The sequence below is a fragment of the Ranitomeya imitator genome, chromosome 1, assembly GCF_032444005.1.
Source record: "Ranitomeya imitator isolate aRanImi1 chromosome 1, aRanImi1.pri, whole genome shotgun sequence".
NCBI lineage: Eukaryota > Metazoa > Chordata > Amphibia > Anura > Dendrobatidae > Ranitomeya > Ranitomeya imitator.
In genome coordinates, this window is record NC_091282.1 from 756,867,851 (window position 1) to 756,890,199 (window position 22,349).

Below are 22,349 nucleotides of genomic sequence, written 5' to 3' on the forward strand. Positions count from 1 at the left end.
GGTTTTACTGATCATGAGATGATTCTTGTGTGGTATCTTGGTAGTAAGATACTTTTTTGTGGGCTATCATTTAAACCAGCTGATATTATTTGTCATTAAATGGCAGGATTACTTTCTAAATACTGACAGATTTCAGCTGGTGTTATAGCTTTCCATGGTTTTTTTTGCACCTCTCTTTCTTCTTGTGTTCAAACCTTTTTCCCTGTGTCATTACTCATTATTACACATAACTTAATTTATGGATATCTATGGTTTGATTTATTTGTTTGTGTGGATTGGATGGATTGTTCCCAACATCAGGTGAGAATTTAATGTTAATAGCATCTTTAGAAACAGGTTTACTTAGAACATTGGTGACTTCTTCAATATTTTTTTCACCTGCTTTGTAATGGCTCTCTTTTGCAGATGTTAAAGGGGGTACTGAATTGGTTGACCTATCTTTGATGGCCATAAGCACTAAAATTATATAGAGAGAAGATTTCTTCATAAGACGACCCCTTTAATGCTCTATAGTTCCCTTGACTTAGTGACCGTGAGTTTCTACCATGTCACTTATCCAAAAACACATCCAGAAATCTAACAATTTTGTCCAAATCCTCAGCTTTTTCCGGCTTGTTCAGAAATAACGAGACATCCTTTTCAACTTTTCAGTTTTGTGTTATCCGTCTAAAAGTTTGAGAAAGTCAGCTTACAAATCAATTTATTTTGTTCTAGCAAGCAGCTGTATTGGAAACAAATTATGACTGGAGGGCCCGCTTTGATACGTTACTTAAAGAGTACTTTTTCTAGGTCTGAGGTTTTTTTTTCTCTCCGACAATCAATTTTTAGTTTGTCTTAAAGGGATTATATGATTAGATCAGTATTATAACTATTCATTTACTAAGGTACTAAATTCGAAATTAATCATTTTTTCTATTGTGCTTCGGGGAAATATTTTTTTATCCTAAACTCTGTTAATAAGATGCTAGGAAGAGACTGCAAAGAATTTAATTTACAAGTAGTGTATCATTACTGGAGGCCGGTAACAAGAAAGAAGCAAGTATTATATCAGAGACTCTCTTAGACATGTTGTTAGAGAAAGGACGGGGTTAATGTTTTTTGGCCTGCTAAATTTTGCAAACTGTGTTGGCTCTCAGAGAGCACGCAATTGCTAATGAAGGAATAGGGAAATATTCGGATTCGGGAACATCTGCACAAATAATTTCTAATATCCGTGTATTCATACCAAATAACGAATCCAATGCAAGTCAATGGGAAAGCCAAATATTTTTCTGCTGGACCCAATAAAGCCTACCAAGATAAGCAAACATGACTTTTTACCAGTGGCAATAATTTTCCTTAATCTGCTGTCGGCATGTGTTGTAAAGGCGATTTAAAAAATTTCGAATTTTCTATTGGTTAAATAGTGTATCTCTATCTAGCAGTTGAGCAACTGGCGCAAAGCCTGCTGAGATACGCATCCATGACAATTTCCTTGTAATTTTTTTTAGTCTCCTGTTGCCATGTGTCATAAAGGCGATTTAGCAAAAAATTACTTTGCTATTGGTTAAATAGTGTATCTTTATCTAGCAGTTGTACAATTGGCGCAAAGCCTGCTGAGATACTGTACGCAAACGTGACTATTTACCTGTAATTTCCCTGAGTTTGCTGTTGATATGTGAAATAAAGCTGATATTTGAAACAAAATACCCACACATTGCTAGATACAGGAAATTTGAACATAACACCTCTATTAGGGTAGTTGTGAAAAATAAAGCAAGGAATTTTGTTTTTTTCATAACACATTCAATATGGGAAAGGATGATGTTAAGGAACATAGACGTGGATGTGCTGGTCCCCGCCAAGGCTGTGTGACAGATCAGAAGGTGAATGTATCTCATTCTAGCTTCCTGTTAAAATTTGGTCAGCGTACTACAACACTTTCAAACCCAGACACTACACCACTTTCAAACCCAGACAAGTGAGAGGATGTTGTGGATTGGATGGAAGGCTCCAGAGTGTTGACAAGCAGCATCACCAAGTCTTCCACACAGTCCCATCTTAGTAGCCAAGAGGCTGGGCCTCTGTATCATCAATCTGGTCCTACTTCCTCCCACCTTCAAGAGTCCCAGGAGATATATGACCCCATCGCTAGCCACTCTGAGAAACGGTTTACATTCCCTTGTAATTATTTAGGCCTCTCAACATGCACCATTAAAGAAGGTCATGATGTTTAGTGCAGTGATGTCCAAACATTTGCGCACCCACGGCCAGAGTAAAGCCACATTGGGGAAGGTCAATTAATGTGTGAAGAGGTGGAGGATAATCATGACAAATAGTTGCCATCAAGTCAGCCTAAAATCGCAACTTAGAAGGAGAATCAGATTGAGGAATTGGAAGATGACGTGGTCGATGATAAGGCCACTGATCCAACCTGGCAAAGTTTCACGCCTAGCGAGCATAGCAGTGCAGATGGGGATTGGTCCGTAGCACAAAAGCAGGCAAGAAGAGGTAGTGGTTTGACCAGAGGGTGAATTCGTTCAACTGTTTGACAGACCCCCAATCGGTTAGATAACAAGCCAAGGGTGCATTGTTCCCCTGTAAGGCAGTTTTTTTCTGAAATTTCTTCAGACAAAACAACTGTAATTTGCAGTATCTGCCAAACCAAGCTAAGAAGAGGCAGGAACACTGCCAACCTGAGCACCTCCAGCACAGACACATCAGTCAGCAACCACATTCATTTCATTGTATCAGCGCAGCATTTAGTTGTCCCTTTTCAGCATATATGACTGTTTACAAATTGTTAGTTACTGTAGATAGGGCATACATATTCATTAGCAATTTATATTGTCCGGTGCTGGACAAAGACCATTTCTAGCTTTTCCAGGCTTCTAAATGAGACTTGTGTCTCTTTATTAAACTATCGCTTCAATTAAATTTTCTAAATTTGGGTATAAAAAAAATGGTGTTGGGGTATTGCCCTGTTTCTGTACATTTTAAGCACGTCTAAGAGACTGCGCTAATATGCTCCACACACCTATTTAGGCCACAGCCTTACACATATTGGAATATGGACATTGTCACACTAATGTCTTTAAGTATGCTCTGTAGCACTGCTTGTCACCTGAGTAATACACTCCACAGACCTCGTCACTTACTCCCTTGTTGCTCAACACAATTGAAAAGGTACATTCTGCTTAGTTGGGTAGTTTCCAGGGGATGTGCTTCTGCAGAGTAGTCAATGGCACTCCTGGCTCTTTCCCTTGAGGAGGCTGCTTCCAAGTAAAATGAGGCTTCTACATGTTCCTGACATGGGTTTCAGGCCTGACAGACTGACCACAATACAGACCCTCACTTGAATACACTGTATTCAAAATTTAATTCTAATGCTTTTGGTGTCTGGTAGAATCCAATTTACTGACACTGATCATACAGCTCCCCAACTAAAACTACCGTATATACTCGAGTATAAGCCGACCCGAGTATAAGCCGACCCCCCTAATTTTGCCACAAAAAACTGGGAAAACTTATTGACTCAAGTATAAGCCTAGGGTGGAAATGCAGCAGCTACTGGTGAATTTCAATAATAAAAATAGATCATTATTTCCCCATAGCTGTGCCATGTAGTGCTCTGCGCCGTTCATTAATGCCCTATAGCTCTGCCCCATATAGTGCTCTGCGCCGTTCATTATTGCCCTATAGCTCTGCCCCATATAGTGCTCTTGCACCATTCATTATTGCCCTATAGCTGTGCCCCATATAGTGCTCTGCACCGTTCATTATTGCCCTATAGCTGTGCCCCATATAGTGCTCTGCACCGTTCATTATTGCCCTATAGCTGTGCCCCATATAGGGCTCTGCACCGTTCATTATTGCCCTATAGCTGTGCCCCATATAGTGCTCTGCACCGTTCATTATTGCCCTATAGCTGTGCCCCATATAGTGCTCTGCACCGTTCATTATTGCCCTATAGCTGTGCCCCATATAGTGCTCTGCACCGTTCATTATTGCCCTATAGCTGTGCCCCATATAGTGCTCTGCACCGTTCATTATTGTCCCATAGCTGTGCCCCATATAGTGCTCTGCACCGTTCATTATTGCCCTATAGCTGTGCCCCATATAGTGCTCTGCACCGTTCATTATTGCCCTATAGCTGTGCCCCATATAGTGCTCTTGCACCATTCATTATTGCCCTATAGCTGTGCCCCATATAGTGCTCTGCACCGTTCATTATTGCCCTATAGCTGTGCCCCATATAGTGCTCTGCACCGTTCATTATTGCCCTATAGCTGTGCCCCATATAGTGCTCTGCACTGTTCATTATTGCCCTATAGCTGTGCCCCATATAGTGCTCTGTACCGTTCATTATTGCCCTATAGCTGTGCCCCATATAGTGCTCTGCACCATTCATTATTGTCCCATAGCTGTGCCCCATATAGTGCTCTGCGCCGTTCATTATTGCCCTATAGCTGTGCCCCATATAGTGCTCTGCACTGTTCATTATTGCCCTATAGCTGTGCCCCATATAGTGCTCTGCACCGTTCATTATTGCCCTATAGCTGTGCCCCATATAGTGCTCTGCACCGTTCATTATTGTCCCATAGCTGTGCCCCATATAGTGCTCTGCACCGTTCATTATTGCCCTATAGCTGTGCCCCATATAGTGCTCTGCACCGTTCATTATTGTCCCATAGCTGTGCCCCATATAGTGCTCTGCACCGTTCATTATTGCCCTATAGCTGTGCCCCATATAGTGCTCTGCGCCGTTCATTATTGCCCTATAGCTCTGCCCCATATAGTGCTCTTGCACCGTTCATATTGCCCCATAGAAAGCTCTGCCCCATATAGTGCTCTTGCACCGTTCATATTGCCCCATAGAAAGCTCTGCCCCATATAGTGCTCTTGCACCGTTCATATTGCCCCATAGAAAGCTCTGCCCCATATAGTGCTCTTGCACCGTTCATATTGCCCCATAGAAAGCTCTGCCCCATATAGTGCTTTTGCACCGTTCATATTGCCCCATAGAAAGCTCTGCCATTGTCGCTGCTGCTGCTGCAGTAAAAAAAAAAAAAAACACATACTCACCTCTCTTGCTTGCAGCTCCCGGCGTCTCGTTCCGGCGTCTCGTCCCGGCGTCTCCGCTCTGACTGATCAGGCAGAGGGCGCCGCGCACACTATATGCGTCATCGCGCCCTCTGATCTGAACAGTCAGAGCGCAGAGACGCCGGTAAGATGGAGCGACGCCGGGAACATGGAGCGACGCCCGGCGGCTGGAACGTGGACAGGTGAATATTACATACTTACTTGGTCCCGGCGTCCGGCTCCTTCTCCCGGACAGCTGGTCTTCGGTGCTGCAGCTTCTTCCTCTATCAGCGGTCACCGTTACCGCTGATTAGAGAAATGAATAGGCGGCTCCACCCCTATGGGAGGTGGAGCCGCCTATTCATTTCTCTAATGAGCGGTCCCACGTGACCGCTGATAGAGGAAGAACTGCAGCACCGAAGACCGTGGGACAGGCGGGGAGCGCCAGGATCGCTGGGACTAGGTAAGTATGCCTCAGCGCCCTCTCCCCCTCACCCGCCGACCCCACCGCCAACCGTGACTCGAGTATAAGCCGAGAGGGGCACTTTCAGCCCAAAAATTTGGGCTGAAAATCTCGGCTTATACTCGAGTATATACGGTAAATGGGAACAGCATGGAGAAGATGTCTGCATGCCTTTCTGACTCACACATAGTATCTGGGAATAATGTTGTCAGGCTATTGCGCTGGTTTTAAGGAATTTTAACAGGATCTCCCAAATCAAACCCAAAAAATTTTTAAAGAGAAAAATGCTAAGAAACGTTATGTCCTTCATAATTGCATGAATGTAATGCAAAATAAAATAATAATAATAATAAAAAAATATACCTCCATGTCAGCATATGTTTATACGGAGTGTTTTGGCTTTATTTTTTATTTTAACATTTGTGAGGGCTCTCAATCCTACATTGGGGAGGACCCTCCCTCACGTCAAGTAGTTAGCCAGAAAGGGGAATACATATTCCCCAACACCTTACAATGCCAGCTAAAACATGCCCATTTGAATTTTGGGCTTTGCCCGCCACTGTCCCGAGTCACTGGCACAGTGTATGAAGGGAGATATGTGTCACTGCGTATACTACAGTCAGTGATGTAGAACCAGATTGTTTTTGCCTCCAGCACGCTAAGTTCTGAGAGGGTTAATGTTTAAGTCACAATGGGCTGGTTTTATGTGATCTCCATACAGTGGTTGGGAGGGTGCTCACCATATCCCCTATTACAGAGCTCATGGCATGTGTATTAGCAGGACCTGCGGTGATGTCACATTCATGTGATTATCATATGGTCCTAGTTAAATAGCTGGACATGCGAGACAGTCTGGGTGGTGGTGTATTGGGAGACGAAGCAATCTCACGTGGCTCCAGAAGGAGCAAAGAACATTGCCAGGCGTCTGCAGGAGGAAACTGCAGAGAAAGGACTCTGATTAACTTTGTTTGTTTTGTTTTCCATTAAGCCAGAAAGGCTCTACTTTTGTTTTCCTGAACCCTGCATTGGTCTATGCTGACTTTAATAAACCAGCAGGTGTTTCACAACCAAAGTGTTCCTGTGTCTACCTGAGAAGCAGCTAAGCGTGTCGACCCCTTAGGCCGGGATCACACATGCGAGAAACACGTCCGTGTCTCGCATGTGAAATCCAAGCTCTGGCGCCGGCACTTCAGAGCGGAGCGTGCGGCCGCACAGCAACACATGGAGCCGCACGCTCCGCTCTGGAGTGCCGGCGCCAGAGCTTGGATTTCACATGCGAGACACGGACGTGTTTCTCGCATGTGTGATCCCGGCCTTACAGCAGCTCTTGCTGACAATTAGCAGAGGGCCAGCAGGTGCTGTGAAACCTGCGTTTTGTGAGCTCCACAGTTCATTTTTGCCACTGGATCCCTATGGAGCCACTGTCACAACCGGTGAAGCCGCTGTAAGGTGAATATAATACGAGAGTTGAGGGAGCTGTATAATCAATGTCAGTAAATTGAAACCCATGTCAGGAATATGTACAAGCCTCATTTTACTTGGAAGCAGCCTCCTCAAGGGAAAGAGACAGGAATGCTATCTGCACAAACCTATGCATTTTATATCGGTTGTAGCATTTCCCTTACTTCGGGTCTTGGGGGACAATCGCATTGCACGGGAATAACGCATACAGGCATGATTTTTCCACAAAAACAGTCTATATCAGTTTATTAAACATCATAAACCATAACACAAACAGTTCATCATTTATATCAACGGAACACATTAACCACTGATAGTCTGTTCCGATGGCAGATCCGTATCTGCCCGTAACCCCTTGTTACCTGGAGTTACCTTGCAGGAGCTCCGGCTCCACACACTGACTCCTGCCAGTGCTGGTTTACAGGGAAACTGCCTCACTGGGATCACTGTCCTTGTGACCAGGGAACCTCGGATAGTCCAGACCCACAGTAGGAACTGTAGCTTCCCCAACACAGAAACCGTCCCAGGATCTGTAGATGCAGCCTTTCCATGCGCTTCAAGGAAGACCAGTCACAGGCACTTCCAACACACAGGCCATCAGTCCATGATCTTACCAAGTGCTTACAGGACTCCAGTCCACCGGCGGACAATCCAACACTCTGACCACTCCAGGACTCACACTCTTACCAGGTGCTTGCAGGACTTCAGCCCATCCCAGGACAATCCAACACCCTCGAGCATTCAGTCCATAGCCTCAGCAGTGCTTCCAGGACTCCAGCCCACTTCAGGACAATCCAACACCCAGGCTATTGCAGGACTCACGGTCTCAGTGCTTCAAGGACTCCTGCCCATACCAGGACAATCCAACACTGACCGTTCATCAGGTCCATGGTCTCAGTGCTTGCAGGACTTCTCCAATGACAGGAGACTCCAACACCGACCAATCCAGGACCTTGCACATGGACCAAACAGATCCATACACAGGAACCACACAGGAACATGTGACCCACACCCTGGTCACATTAGATACCTGTAACCATTCCCCTGGGTGAGAGTGTGGGTGTATGGCTAGTCTGACCCTCCCATCTCTCATAACTAGCCCTGCCAATCTCCCATTAGAAATACACAATTACTTGTGGGACTACAGGTCCCAGAACACCAACCAAACCTCAGACTGACAGCGCAGAGTGTCTTCCTCTGCAACACACACACCGGCCATTTACACTCCTGCCGGACTTTGCCTCATCACATTTATGCCTCCAAGCGCATCTTGAAGTGTACACACAGCGCCCCCTGGCTGTAACGTGGGTCACCGCACCACATACCTCCCCCCTTTGTTCAACCCTATTGGGGTGGACACATGACATAAACCCAGGGTTCCGACACCGGGTACGCAAGTCACCTTGCCCTACCAATTGAGAGGACCGTCTCAGTTGGTTTTGAGCATCATACATCAACATCTCCTTGTTTAGTTTACTCCGCCCCAGCGGTCACCACGTAGGCCTTGAGCTTTGGCCCTTACGTCACAGTCTGTCTGTGTCACCAAACCTTTAGTCACTACACTTTTGCTACAATGTCTTCCACCTATGTCACTCATCCCTGAGGCAACTGAGGTGACACTACTTCTTTCATTAGGCTGGGAACTTCCATCCCTTTTTTTGTCCACATTTCGGATCAAACGTGGCAGCCTTCTTCCATCAACTGAACGTAGCAGTCCTGTAAGGCGCCGTCTTTCAACTCTTAGCTGCTCCATTTCCTTTAAATATACCATTCGATATTCCAACAGATTCCGTATTTCGCCAAGACTCTCCTCTGTTCCCACAACGAAGAAGGGAACCATACCCTTTATCGGAGGCAACTGTACTTCGTGGACACCAGGTATTCTCAACCTCACCACTCCAGATTTATCTACCATTTCTTGCATGGTTTGACCATTTCTTCCAATGACTCTTTTTACCATAGATATGGGTACATGTATTACAGTTTCCTGAAGACTCCGAGAATTTCTCACATGCTCGTCATCTAACAGCGTCTTTATTCCGCAATTGGATCATCCACTTTGTGCGCACATATCTCCAGTGCATGTCACTCAGGGTAGCTACTTTCTTCGCTGTGACATCAGTTGTGGAGGGTATCAACTAACTGATTTGTTTCCGGGGTCCAGCTCACCTTACACGTCCCCACAGCCTTCTTGAACCCTTCATGCATAGACTCCTTGGCACATGCCTCTCTCAGGTCTTCTGGTACGTCTATCATGCACTTGAACAAGGAACTCTCCTCTCCTCTTCTGTCATTAGACACCCATCTTGTTCAGCTTTCAGAGCCAACTTCCTCTGAATATCACCAGTTTCCAGATGTTTGGCCAAGATAAACACCTGCCGCTCCACCTTCTCCCAGGCTGCCTTAAGTATTGATTGGCTTTCTTCTAGGCGACCTCTGAGCTCCGCCACCTCTTTCTCTAAGGCACTCACACGGCACTCAGCAGCCTGTCTCCAAAGCTCCTCTTGCTTTAACCGGGTTTCTACTTCAGGCCCCACTCCTTTGGTGGCCTCCTCCACTTCTTCACAAAGTGCAACTGGTATCATGTCTTTTCACCCTTTACGTCTCCAGCGATGGGAAGACTTTTTCGTTTGGTGGGGCTCTTCACTGCACTCCCTAACTTCCTCAGAGTCACAGTCACCCGCATAGTCTGTGTCATACCCCACAGTATGGTGAACCCCCAAGTCACACTCTTTGTGGGCGTCAGCTCCGCACGTTTTATCTACCACATCACAAACAGTCATATTGTGGAATACGTCAGGTGACATCATGTCCGTAAGTTGGGACCATCCACCATTTTCCTTGGTAACGCCTAACTTAGGACTGTCAACTATAGGGGGTGCATTCTCTACAACAGTTTTCATACACATTAACCCCACAGACACTTTCCCTTTTATCCACGAATCCCACAGGGTTTCCAAGTCTCACCCTATTACCATAGTGTACAGTAAGTCCGGGACTACCCTTACTTCATGGTACGTGGACCCCTCTGTCGTGTCAATGTAGAGGCAGGCTGTCAAATGTCGTTTAACGTCCCCACCTGTGTCATTCACTCTTGTCCCTAACCCAGGTGACAGTGCATTCAGAAGGGGTTTTCAGTAAAGTCGCATCACTCCCTGGATCTATCAGTCCCACCACACTTTCTCCATCCAAAGAAAGAGCACTGTCATGACAAAACATTAGCTGAGCAATTCACAGTACAGAATGGTCCTGCATAGCACAACTGCACCTGGGGCCCATCGGTCTGTGCCACCCCTTTAACTTCAGGAGGCTCCGCCCTTTTTTCGATTCCACCCCTTTTAGGGTCACCACCCCTTTTTGGGCATCAACTACCTTTTGGGATACCGCCCCTTTTTTGGACTCCGCCCCTTTTTGGCAACCTTCCCTTTTTGGGTTTTCCGCACCATTTTTGGGATACTACCCCTTTTAGGGACACCACCCAACGGTATTCTCCGGCACCAGTTCACACAGTACAGAAAAAAAACACGTCTCTTTGGGTCGCACTGGGCCTTTAAGAGTCTGCAAAAAAATGTTTGTTTTTTTGTTTTTTTTTCACTCTCCAGCTCCTGCTGGCAATCACGAGCTGCTGCTGCTGAACTTCTTGCTGCAACTGCAGCTGCACTCCACAATGCTCTATACTGCTCCACCACAGACTTCGTGGACCCGCCGATCCACAGCAAGACGCTTGTCACCTTCGTAACCCCGCCGAGTTACAGCAAGACGCTTGTCACCTTCGTAACCCCGCCGAGTTACAGCTCAAACACAGTTTCTCACTGATCCCGATCAGTATAACATACGGTTGTCAGACCGTCGACTCCTCTAGCACTGCACATGTGCTTCTTGGGGCGTTGCCCGCATTCTCCACCAATTGTAGCGTTTCCCTTCTTCGGGTCTTGGGGGACACTCGTTTTGCACGGGAATAATGCATACAGGCATGATTTTTCCACAAAAACAGTCTATTCCGGTTTATTAAACGTCATAAACCATAACACAAACAGTTCATCATTTATATCAACGGAACACATTAACCACCGATAGTCTGTTCCAATGGCAGATCCTTGTCTGCCCATAACCCCTTGTTACCTGGAGTTACCATACAGGCGCTCCGACTCCACACACTGACTCCTGCCAGTGCTGGTTTACAGGGAAACTGACTCACTGGGATCACCGTCCTTGTGACCAGGGCACCTCGGATAGTCCAGACCCACATTAGGAACTGTAGCTTCCCCAACACAGAAACCATCCCAGGATCTGTAGATGCAGCTTTTCCATGCACTTCCAGGAAGACCAGTCACAGGCACTTCCAACACACAGGCCATCAGTCCATGATCTTACCAAGTGCTTACAGGACTCCAGTCCATCGGCGAACAATCCAACACTCTGACCATTCCAGGACTCACACTCTTACCAGGTGCTTGCAGGACTCCAGCCCATCCCAGGACAATCCAACGCCCTCGAGCATTCAGTCCATAGCCTCAGCAGTGCTTCCAGGACTCCAGCCCACTTCAGGAAAATCCAACACCCAGGCTATTGCAGGAATCATGGTCTCAGTGCTTCAAGGACTCCAGCCCATACCAGGACAATCCAACACTGACCATTCATCAGGTCCACAGTCTCAGTGCTTGCAGGACTTCTCCAATGCCAGGAGACTCCAACACCGACCAATCCAGGACTTTGCACATGGACCAAACAGATCCATACACAGGAACCACACAGGAACATGTGACCCACACCCTGGTCACATTAGATACTTGTAACCACTCCCCTGGGTGGGAGTGTGGGTGTGTGTGGCTAGTCTGACCCTCCCATCTCTCATAACTAGCCCTGCCAATCTCCCATTAAAACTACACAATTACTTGTGGGACTACAGGTCCCAGAACACCAACCAAACTTCAGACTGACAGCGCAGAGTGTCTTCCTCTGCAACACACACACCAGCCATTAACACTCCTGCCAGACTTTGTCTCATCACACTTATGCCTCCAAGCGCATCTTGAAGTGCACACACAGCACTCCTTGGCTGTAACATGGGTCACCGCACCACACGGTTTAATAAGTAGCAGTTGTTCGACTTTCAGAAAGCCTACAGAGATACGCAAACGTGACTAATTATTTCTAATTTTCGTGAGCCTGCTGTTGCCGTGTGTAATAAAGCTGATGTCTTAAAAAAAATTGCCACACATTGCTAGATATATTGAATTTGTATGTAACACCTCTCTTAGGGTGCTTGTCAAAAATAAAGCCAGGGCATTTTTTTCATAAGCATAAAGCATTCAATATTAGAAAGGGTGACGTTAAGGGACGTGGATGTGGTGAAGCCTGCCAAGTTACAGATCAGAAGATGACTGTATTTCATTCTAGCTTCCTGTCAAAATGTGGTAGCGCGGTACTCCACTGACAAACCCAGATAATTGCCAGGATGTTGTGGATTGGATGGCAGACAAAGGCTCCAGTGTGTTGACAAGCAGCACCACCAAGTCTTCCATACGTTCCAGTCTCAGTAGCCAAGAAGCTGGGTCTCTGAATCCTCAACTTGGTCCTCCTTCCTCCCACCATCAAAATCCCCAGGAGACATATGACCCCAATGCTGGCCACTCTGAGAAACGGTTTACATTCCCTTGAAATTTGTCAGGCCTCTCAATGTGCAACATTAAAGAGGGTTATGAGGAGGTGGAGTGCAGTGATGTCCAAACATTTGAGCTCTCACGGCCAGATGAAAGCCACATTGGGGAAGGTCAATTCATGTCTAAAAAGGTGGAGGATAATCATGACGCACAGTTGCCATCAGGTCAGCCTTAAAATCTCAACTCAGAAGGGGGCTCAGATTGAGGAATTGGACAATGACGTGGTGGATGGTAAGACCATTGATCCAACCTGGCACGGTGACACATAGTGAGCACAGCAGTGCAGACAGGGATTGGTTCATAGCACGAAAAGGTACTGGTTTGACCAGAGGGAGAGCACGGTCAACTGTTACTATTATTATTTATTTACATAGCACCATTGATTCCATGGTGCTGTACATGAGAAGGCGTTACATACAAATTACAGATATCCCTTTCAGTAAACAAACTAACAATGACAGACTGATACGGAGAGGATAGGACCCTGCTTGCTTACAATCCACAGAACCCCCTCGCACTCGGCTAGATAACAAGCCAAGGGTTCGTTGTTCCCCTTTATGGCAGTTTTTTTCTGAAATTCCTTCAGACTAAACAACCACTGTAATTTGCATCATCTGCCAAACCAAACTGACAAGAGGCAAGAACACTGCCAACCTGAACACCATCAGCATCCAAGGCACATGGCAGTCAAGCACCCCAGTATGTGAGTGGAACGCCTGCTGTGACAAACGAGAGTGGGGGGAATACAGATATCCCACTGCCATCACCAATCTGTGACAGAGCTTACACAGTCACAGCTCTCTGGCAGCCCCTCTTACCCTAATGTCAGTCAGGGGACTGCACCTAGGATAAGTAGTTGCCAGAGAGGCTGCCCTGTTATTTACTGGTTATCGAGGCTCTCTGCAGTGAGGGCTCTATATATTACCATTCCCAGGCTGGGAATATATATATAAACCTCCAGTCCATCACTGCCAGGTTCCCCCAGTAACCCCAGATCGGTATGCTGCCACTAGTTCCTCGTTAGATATAAGCCTGGTCTGTTAGCAAGCTTATGTAGGGTCAGAAACCAACCTCAGGTAGTGTATAAGTACTAGCTGGACTCACTGACGTGGGAAATCGGGATTCAATGTAAAAGTGCAGCCCAAAATTAATTGACATTTTAATTACTCAAAGGTGCACTAGATAATATAAAAACATACAGAGTAATATACAGATATTACAGCCAGAAGTACCATACATATAAAGGTAGGGTACAGGTATGGGATTGCAGTTAACTGAATGTGTCATGATACTGATCCTTATCATGTGGATCTAGGGAAGCACTTGAGTCCACAGGTACTTTCTTAGTCTCTGGTCTGTCTCCAAGTGTGGCATGATGCAGCTTCTGTGGCAGAACAATAACACTGGCTAAAGGTGTTTGGGTAGTTTTTAACCCTTAGCTCGCCCCCTTCCATATTTCCCACTGTCCCTCTGGGCCGAACAGAAATCTCCTCCCCTGACCTCCTAGCTGAAATAATTCAAAATAACTAGGATAGGTCATAACTTTCTAGTGGGAGGTCCAAACGGAATGACTGATGTCGCAATGGGTTCGTTGGGGCTTGACCAATATGGAGAATCCAACCTTGGGTCGACTAAGTGGTTCTGGAGAGCCAGTCTCGATAGCTCAGTATCTGGGACAGCTAGAGAATGATGAGACCCAGGTGTGTGAAGAGGGCTTCCAGGAGACTGGTGGTGTATTGGACTTAACCCTGAGATGCACTTTCATAATTCATCATATGTGTTGGTGCTGCTCCATCTAGGGCTTCTATTGATAGCTGGCTGTTATGAATAGGTAATTCAGAACCACAATGGACCTTGAAGTTCAGAGCACACAAGTGACCTGACAAAAACCACAAAACATAGGACGAGCTCTGAGACGTGGAAACTCTGCTGACCGCAATCCCTAAACCTATCAAACCACACTAGAGGTAGCCGTGGATTGCGCCAAACGCTCCCTATGCAACTCGGCACAGCCTGAGAAACTAGCTAGTCCTGAAGATAGAAAAATAAGCCTACCTTGCCTCAGAGAAATTCCCCAAAGGAAAAGGCAGCCCCCCACATATAATGACTGTGAGTTAAGATGAAAATACAAACACAGAGATGAAATAGATTTAGCAAAGTGAGGCCCGACTTACTGAATAGACCGAGGATAGGAAAGATAGCTTTGCGGTCAACATAAAAACCTACAAACAACCACGCAGAGGGGCAAAAAGACCCTCCGCACCGACTAACGGTACGGAGGTGCTCCCTCTGCGTCTCAGAGCTTCCAGCAAGCAAGTAAAACCAAAAAAGCAAGCTGGACAGAAAATATAGCAACAAAAGTAACACAAGCAGAACTTAGCTTATGCTGAGCAGACAGGCCACAGGAACGATCCAGGATGAAGCAAGACCAATACTAGAACATTGACTGGAGGCCAGGATCAAAGCACTAGGTGGAGTTAAATAGAGCAGCACCTAACGACTTAACCTCATCACCTGAGGAAGGAAACCCAGAAGCCGCAGTACCACTCGTGACCACAGGAGGGAGCTTGATCACAGAATTCACAACAGTACCCCCCCCTTGAGGAGGGGTCACCGAACCCTCACCAGAGCCCCCAGGCCGACCAGGATGAGCCATATGAAAGGCACGAACAAGATCGGCAGCATGGACATCAGAGGCAAAGACCCAGGAATTATCTTCCTGACCATAACCCTTCCACTTAACCAGATACTGGAGTTTCCGTCTCGAAACACAAGAATCCAAAATCTTCTCCACTATATACTCCAACTCCCCCTCCACCAAAACCGGGGCAGGAGGATCAACAGATGGAACCACAGGCGCCACGTATCTCCGCAACAATGACCTATGGCAAAAAGAAACGGACGCACCGAACAAAAAAAGTCCATAAACAAAGGATCACACAATAAAATATGAAAGTATCAAATTGTAGTTTTATTGGTAGTACATAGGGACAAAAAAAGAAAAACCTGGCAATGCGGTACCAAAACACAATGTGTATCAGTCCACACTACACACACCTAATCAATATGTCACAAATGTAGATGGACAACATATAAACAAACATTTATCACAGGTATAGCCCATAGAAACTATGAAAATTACCCTATATACAAATTACAACGGGCATATAGATGTCTATATAAATGTCCATGTAATATACAAATACAAAAATAGGAAACCACTCCACAAAAAAATACGAAATAAATAAATAAATAGTAATGGGCAAGGTGGTATCTGCTAATACACATAAGTGCATATGTACCCAAGAGGGGAAAAAAATAATAATAAATATAACATGTCTACAAGCGGTATCGAATGTGCAATATGCGTGTCAGAAAATCAGATAGTCAGTAGACATACAAAAATATGCGAGAACAGTGCCCGCTGCACTATGTGGATAGTCAGTAGACATACAAAAATATGCGAGAACAAATAGCAACATGACCCACAGCTGAAAGATGACAAACACAGCATGTGGATCGTCAGAGAATGGTTTACCTGAGAGGTGTGTGAAGAGTGGACAGACGCGCCTGTCCACTCTTCACACACCTCTCAGGTAAACCATTCTCTGACGATCCACATGCTGTGTTTGTCATCTTTCAGCTGTGGGTCATGTTGCTATTTGTTCTCGCATATTTTTGTATGTCTACTGACTATCCACATAGTGCAGCGGGCACTGTTCTCGCATATTTTTGTATGTCTACTGACTATCTGATTTTCTGACACGCATATTGCACATTCGATACCGCTTGTAGACATGTTATATTTATTATTATTTTTTTCCCCTCTTGGGTACATATGCACTTATGTGTATTAGCAGATACCACCTTGCCCATTACTATTTATTTATTTCGTATTTTTTTGTGGAGTGGTTTCCTATTTTTGTATTTGTATATTACATGGACATTTATATAGACATCTATATGCCCGTTGTAATTTGTATATAGGGTAATTTTCATAGTTTCTATGGGCTATACCTGTGATAAATGTTTGTTTATATGTTGTCCATCTACATTTGTGACATATTGATTAGGTGTGTGTAGTGTGGACTGATACACATTGTGTTTTGGTACCGCATTGCCAGGTTTTTCTTTTTTTGTCCCTATGTACTACCAATAAAACTACAATTTGATACTTTCATATTTTATTGTGTGATCCTTTGTTTATGGACTTTTTTTGTTCGGTGCGTCCGTTTCTTTTTGCTCTAGCTTTGCCGAATGGTCTGCCATTCTTATAGTTACCCCTTATCAAGCTTGGTGATTTTTCCTCACCTCTAGATTATGTATGTTACACTGCTTGTATAGTGTGCTATTTTCTTATAACAATGACCTATGGAATACGTTATGGATGGAAAAAGAAGCTGGAAGGGTCAAACGAAAAGACACAGGATTTAGAACCTCAGAAATCCTATACGGGCCAATGAAACGAGGCTTAAACTTAGGAGAGGAAACCTTCATAGGAATATAACGAGATGACAACCAAACCAAATCCCCAACACGAAGTCGGGGATCCACACAGCGTCTGCGATTAGTGAAACGTTGAGCCTTCTCCTGGGACAAGGTCAAATTGTCCACTACATGAGTCCAAATCCGCTGCAACCTGTCCACCACAGTATCCACACCAGGACAGTCTGAAGACTCAACCTGCCCTGAAGAGAAACGAGGATAGAACCCAGAATTGCAGAAAAACGGTGAAACCAAGGTAGCCGAGCTGGCCCGATTATTAAGAGCGAACTCAGCCAACGGCAAAAAGGACACCCAATCATCCTGATCAGCAGAAACAAAACATCTCAGATATGTTTCCAAGGTCTGATTGGTTCGTTCAGTCTGGCCATTTGTCTGAGAATGGAAAGCCGAGGAAAAAGACAAATCAATGCCCATCCTAGCACAAAAAGCTCGCCAAAACCTCGAAACAAACTGGGAACCTCTGTCAGAAACGATGTTCTCTGGAATGCCATGCAAACGAACCACATGCTGGAAGAACAATGGCACCAAATCAGAGGAGGAAGGTAATTTACACAAGGTTACCAAATGGATCATCTTAGAGAAGCGATCACAAACTACCCAAATGACCGACATTTTTTGAGAGACGGGGAGATCCGAAATAAAATCCATAGAGATATGTGTCCAAGGCCTCTTTGAGAATACCCGCCGGCTCAGGCAAACCCGGAGAGTCGGGCACAAAACTCCTAGACAGGGCATCCGCCTTCACATTTTTAGAGCCCGGAAGGTACGAAACCACAAAGTCAAAACGGGAGAAAAACAGCGACCAACGAGCCTGTCTAGGATTCAACCGTTTGGCAGACTCGAGATAAGTCAATTTCTTGTGATCAGTCAAGACCACCACGCGATGCTTAGCTCCTTCAAGCCAATGACACCACTCCTCGAATGCCCACTTCATGGCCAGCAACTCTCGATTGCCAACATCATAATTTCGCTCAGCAGGCGAAAACTTCCTGGAAAAGAAGGCGCATGGCTTCATCACCGAGCAATCAGCACCTCTTTGCGACAAAACAGCCCCCGCTCCAATTTCAGAAGCATCAACCTCAACCTGGAACGGAAGCTAAACATCTGGTTGACACAACACAGGGGCAGAAGAAAAACAACGCTTTAACTCTTGAAAAGCTTCCACAGCAGCAGAAGACCAATTGACCACATCAGCACCCTTCTTGGTCAAATCGGTCAATGGTTTAGCAATACTAGGTTTCATTTTTGGGGTTCATTTTTTCCCCTTCTACCATCGAGATGGACCCTGTTAAGGTCCAGGCCATTTATGATTGGACTCAGCCGACATCTCTGAAGAGTCTGCAAAAGTTCCTTGGCTTTGCTAATTTAATATACTATGTGGCTGGGCAATATACTACGTGGCTGGGCAATATACTATGTGGCTGGGCAATATACTACGTGGCTGGGCAATATACTACGTGGCTGGGCAATATACTACGTTGCTGGGCAATATAGTACGTGGCTGGGCAATATACTACGTGGCTGGGCAATATACTACGTGACTGGGCAATATACTACGTGGGCTGGGCAATATAGTACGTGGCTGGGCAATATACTACGTGACTGGGCAATATACTACGTGGCTGGGCAATATACTACGTGACTGGGCAATATACTACGTGGCTGGGCAATATAGTACGTGGCTGGGCAATATAGTACGTGGCTGGGCAATATAGTACGTGGCTGGGCAATATAGTACGTGGCTGGGCAATATAATACGTGGCTGGGCAATATACTACGTGGACATGCATATTCTAGAATACCCGATGCGTTAGAATCGGGCCACCATCTAGTGTGTATATATATATATATATATATATATATATATATATATATATATATATATACACTTACTATGTGTAGACATTTATCTTAGCTATTCTATTCTAACCTGTCACTGTGATTTTACTGTACACCGCACTGAATTGCCGGCTTTTCTATAGAACACCGCTGCGTATTTCTCGCAAGTCACACTGCTGGTCCGTGTGTAATCCGTATTTTTCTGGCCCCCATAGCGGCCCTGCGCTTAGTAACCCGATATTTACCCTGGTTACAGGTGAACACATCGCTAGATCGGTGTCACACACACCGATCCAGCGATGACAGCGGGTGATCAGCGACCAAAAAAAGGTCCTGATCATTCCCCAACGACCAACGATCTCCCAGCAGGGGCCTGATCGTTGGTCGCTGTCACACATAACGAGATCGTTAGCGGGATCGTTGTTACGTCACAAAAAGCGTGACGTTGCAACGATATCCTTAACGATATCGTTGTGTGTGAAGGTACCTTAAGGCAAACATTTTCGATAAAGATATACTTAGGGATTCACTGTTTATTTGAAATGAAAAGTTATTATATAGGAATGTATGAATTAACATTGTTGAAAACAGAATTACATTTTTAAGCTCTGTTTTTCTTGCTGGAAAAAGTTCATATTAATGACAAACTTATTTTCAAAGTTTCATCAAGATCTTCTTAGGGATTCAGTGTTTATTTCAAATTTTAAGTTACTATATAGAAATGTATGGGTTTGCCTTGTTGAAAACGCAATTAAAGTTTAACCTCCGCTAATTTTTTTTTAAATAGAGTGAAGTGGAAAGGAAAAAAAGATTCAAAAAATTCAACTTTAGAAAAAAAACTACCATAGGCACGGCAGAATATGGCGCATAAAGACTGAATCCCTAAAAAGATCCTAATGAAACTTGGAAGATAACGTTGTTGTACTAATAAGAACATATTCCAATAAAAAAAACGGAGCTCAAAACCGTTTTTCCGTTTCCAACCGTGATAACACTGGAGGCATAGGTATGGCAGAATATGGCGCATAAAGACTGAATCCCTAAAAAGATCTTAATGAAACTTGGAAGATAACGTTGTTGTACTAATATGAACTTATTCCAATAAAAAAACGGAGCTCAAAACCGTTTTTCCGTTTCCAACCATGATAACACACTAGGCATAGGTATGGCAGAATATGGCGCATAAAGACTGAATCCCTAAAAAAATCCTAATGATACTTGAAAGATAACGTTGTTGTACTAATATGAACATATTCCAATAAAAAAAACGGAGCTCAAAACCGTTTTTCCGTTTCCAACCGTGATAACACTGTAGGCATAGGTATGGCAGAATATGGCGCATAAAGACTAAATCCCTAAAAAGATCCTAATGAAACTTGGAAGATAACGTTGTTGTACTAAGATGAACTAATTCCAATAAAAAAACGGAGCTCAAAACTGTTTTTCCGTTTCCAACCATGATAACACACTAGGCATAGGTATGGAAGAATATGGTGCATAAAGACTGAATCCCTAAAAAGATCTTAATGAAACTTGGAAGATAACGTTGTTGTACTAATATGAACATATTCCAATAAAAAAAACGGAGCTCAAAACCGTTTTTCCGTTTCCAACCGTGATAACACTGGAGGCATAGGTATGGCAGAATATGGCGCATAAAGACTGAATCCCTAAAAAAATCCTAATGATACTTGGAAGATAACGTTGTTGTACTAATATGAACATATTCCAATAAAAAAAACGGAGCTCAAAACCGTTTTTCCGTTTCCAACCGTGATAACACTGTAGGCATAGGTATGGCAGAATATGGCGCATAAAGACTGAATCCCTAAAAAGATCCTAATGAAGCTTGGAAGATAACGTTGTTGTACTAAGATGAACTAATTCCAATAAAAAAACGGAGCTCAAAACTGTTTTTCCGTTTCCAACCATGATAACACACTAGGCATAGGTATGGAAGAATATGGTGCATAAAGACTGAATCCCTAAAAAGATCTTAATGAAACTTGGAAGATAACGTTGTTGTACTAATATGAACATATTCCAATAAAAAAAACGGAGCTCAAAAACGTTTTTCCGTTTCCAACCGTGATAACACACTAGGCATAGGTATGGCAGAATATGGCGCATAAAGACTGAATCCCTAAAAAGATCCTAATGAAACTTGGAAGATAACGTTGTTGTACTAATATGAACATATTCCAATAAAAAAAACGGAGCTCAAAACCGTTTTTCCGTTTCCAACCATGATAACACTGTAGGCATAGGTATGGCAGAATATGGCGCATAAAGACTGAATCCCTAAAAAGATCTTAATGAAACTTGGAAGATAACGTTGTTGTACTAATATGAACTAATTCCAATAAAAAAAACGGAGCTCAAAAACGTTTTTCCGTTTCCAACCGTAATAAAACACTAGGCATAGGTATGGCAGAATATGGCGCATAAAGTCTGAATCCCTAAAAAGATCCTAATGAAACTTGGAAGATAACGTTGGGACAATACAAATATCTCGCTGAGGATCTGTTTATACCAAGGAAGGTGACGGGCACAAGGGGGCATTCTTTGCGTCTGGAGGAGAGAAGGTTTTTCCACGAACATAGAAGAGGATTCTTTACTGTTAGGGCAGTGAGAATCTGGAATTGCTTGCCTGAGGAGGTGGTGATGGCGAACTCAGTCGAGGGGTTCAAGAGAGGCCTGGATGTCTTCCTGGAGCAGAACAATATTGTATCATACAATTATTAGGTTCTGTAGAAGGACGTAGATCTGGGGATTTATTATGATGGAATATAGGCTGAACTGGATGGACAAATGTCTTTTTTCGGCTTTACTAACTATGTTACTATGTTACTATGTTACTATGTTGTTGTACTAATATGAACATATTCCAATAAAAAAAACGGAGCTCAAAACCGTTTTTCCGCTTCCAACCATGATAACACACTAGGCATAGGTATGGCAGAATATGGCGCATAAAGACTGAATCCCTAAAAAGATCCTAATGGAACTTGGAAGATAACGTTGTTGTACTAATATGAACATATTCCAATAAAAAAAACGGAGCTCAAAACCGTTTTTCCGTTTCCAACCGTGATAACACTGTAGGCATAGGTATGGCAGAATATGGCGCATAAAGACTGAATCCCTAAAAAGATCCTAATGAAACTTGGAAGATAACGTTGTTGTACTAATATGAACATATTTCAATAAAAAAAACGGAGCTCAAAACCGTTTTTCCGTTTCCAACCATGATAACACACTAGGCATAGGTATGGCAGAATATGGCGCATAAAGACTGAATCCCTAAAAAGATCTTAATGAAACTTGGAAGATAACGTTGTTGTACTAATATGAAC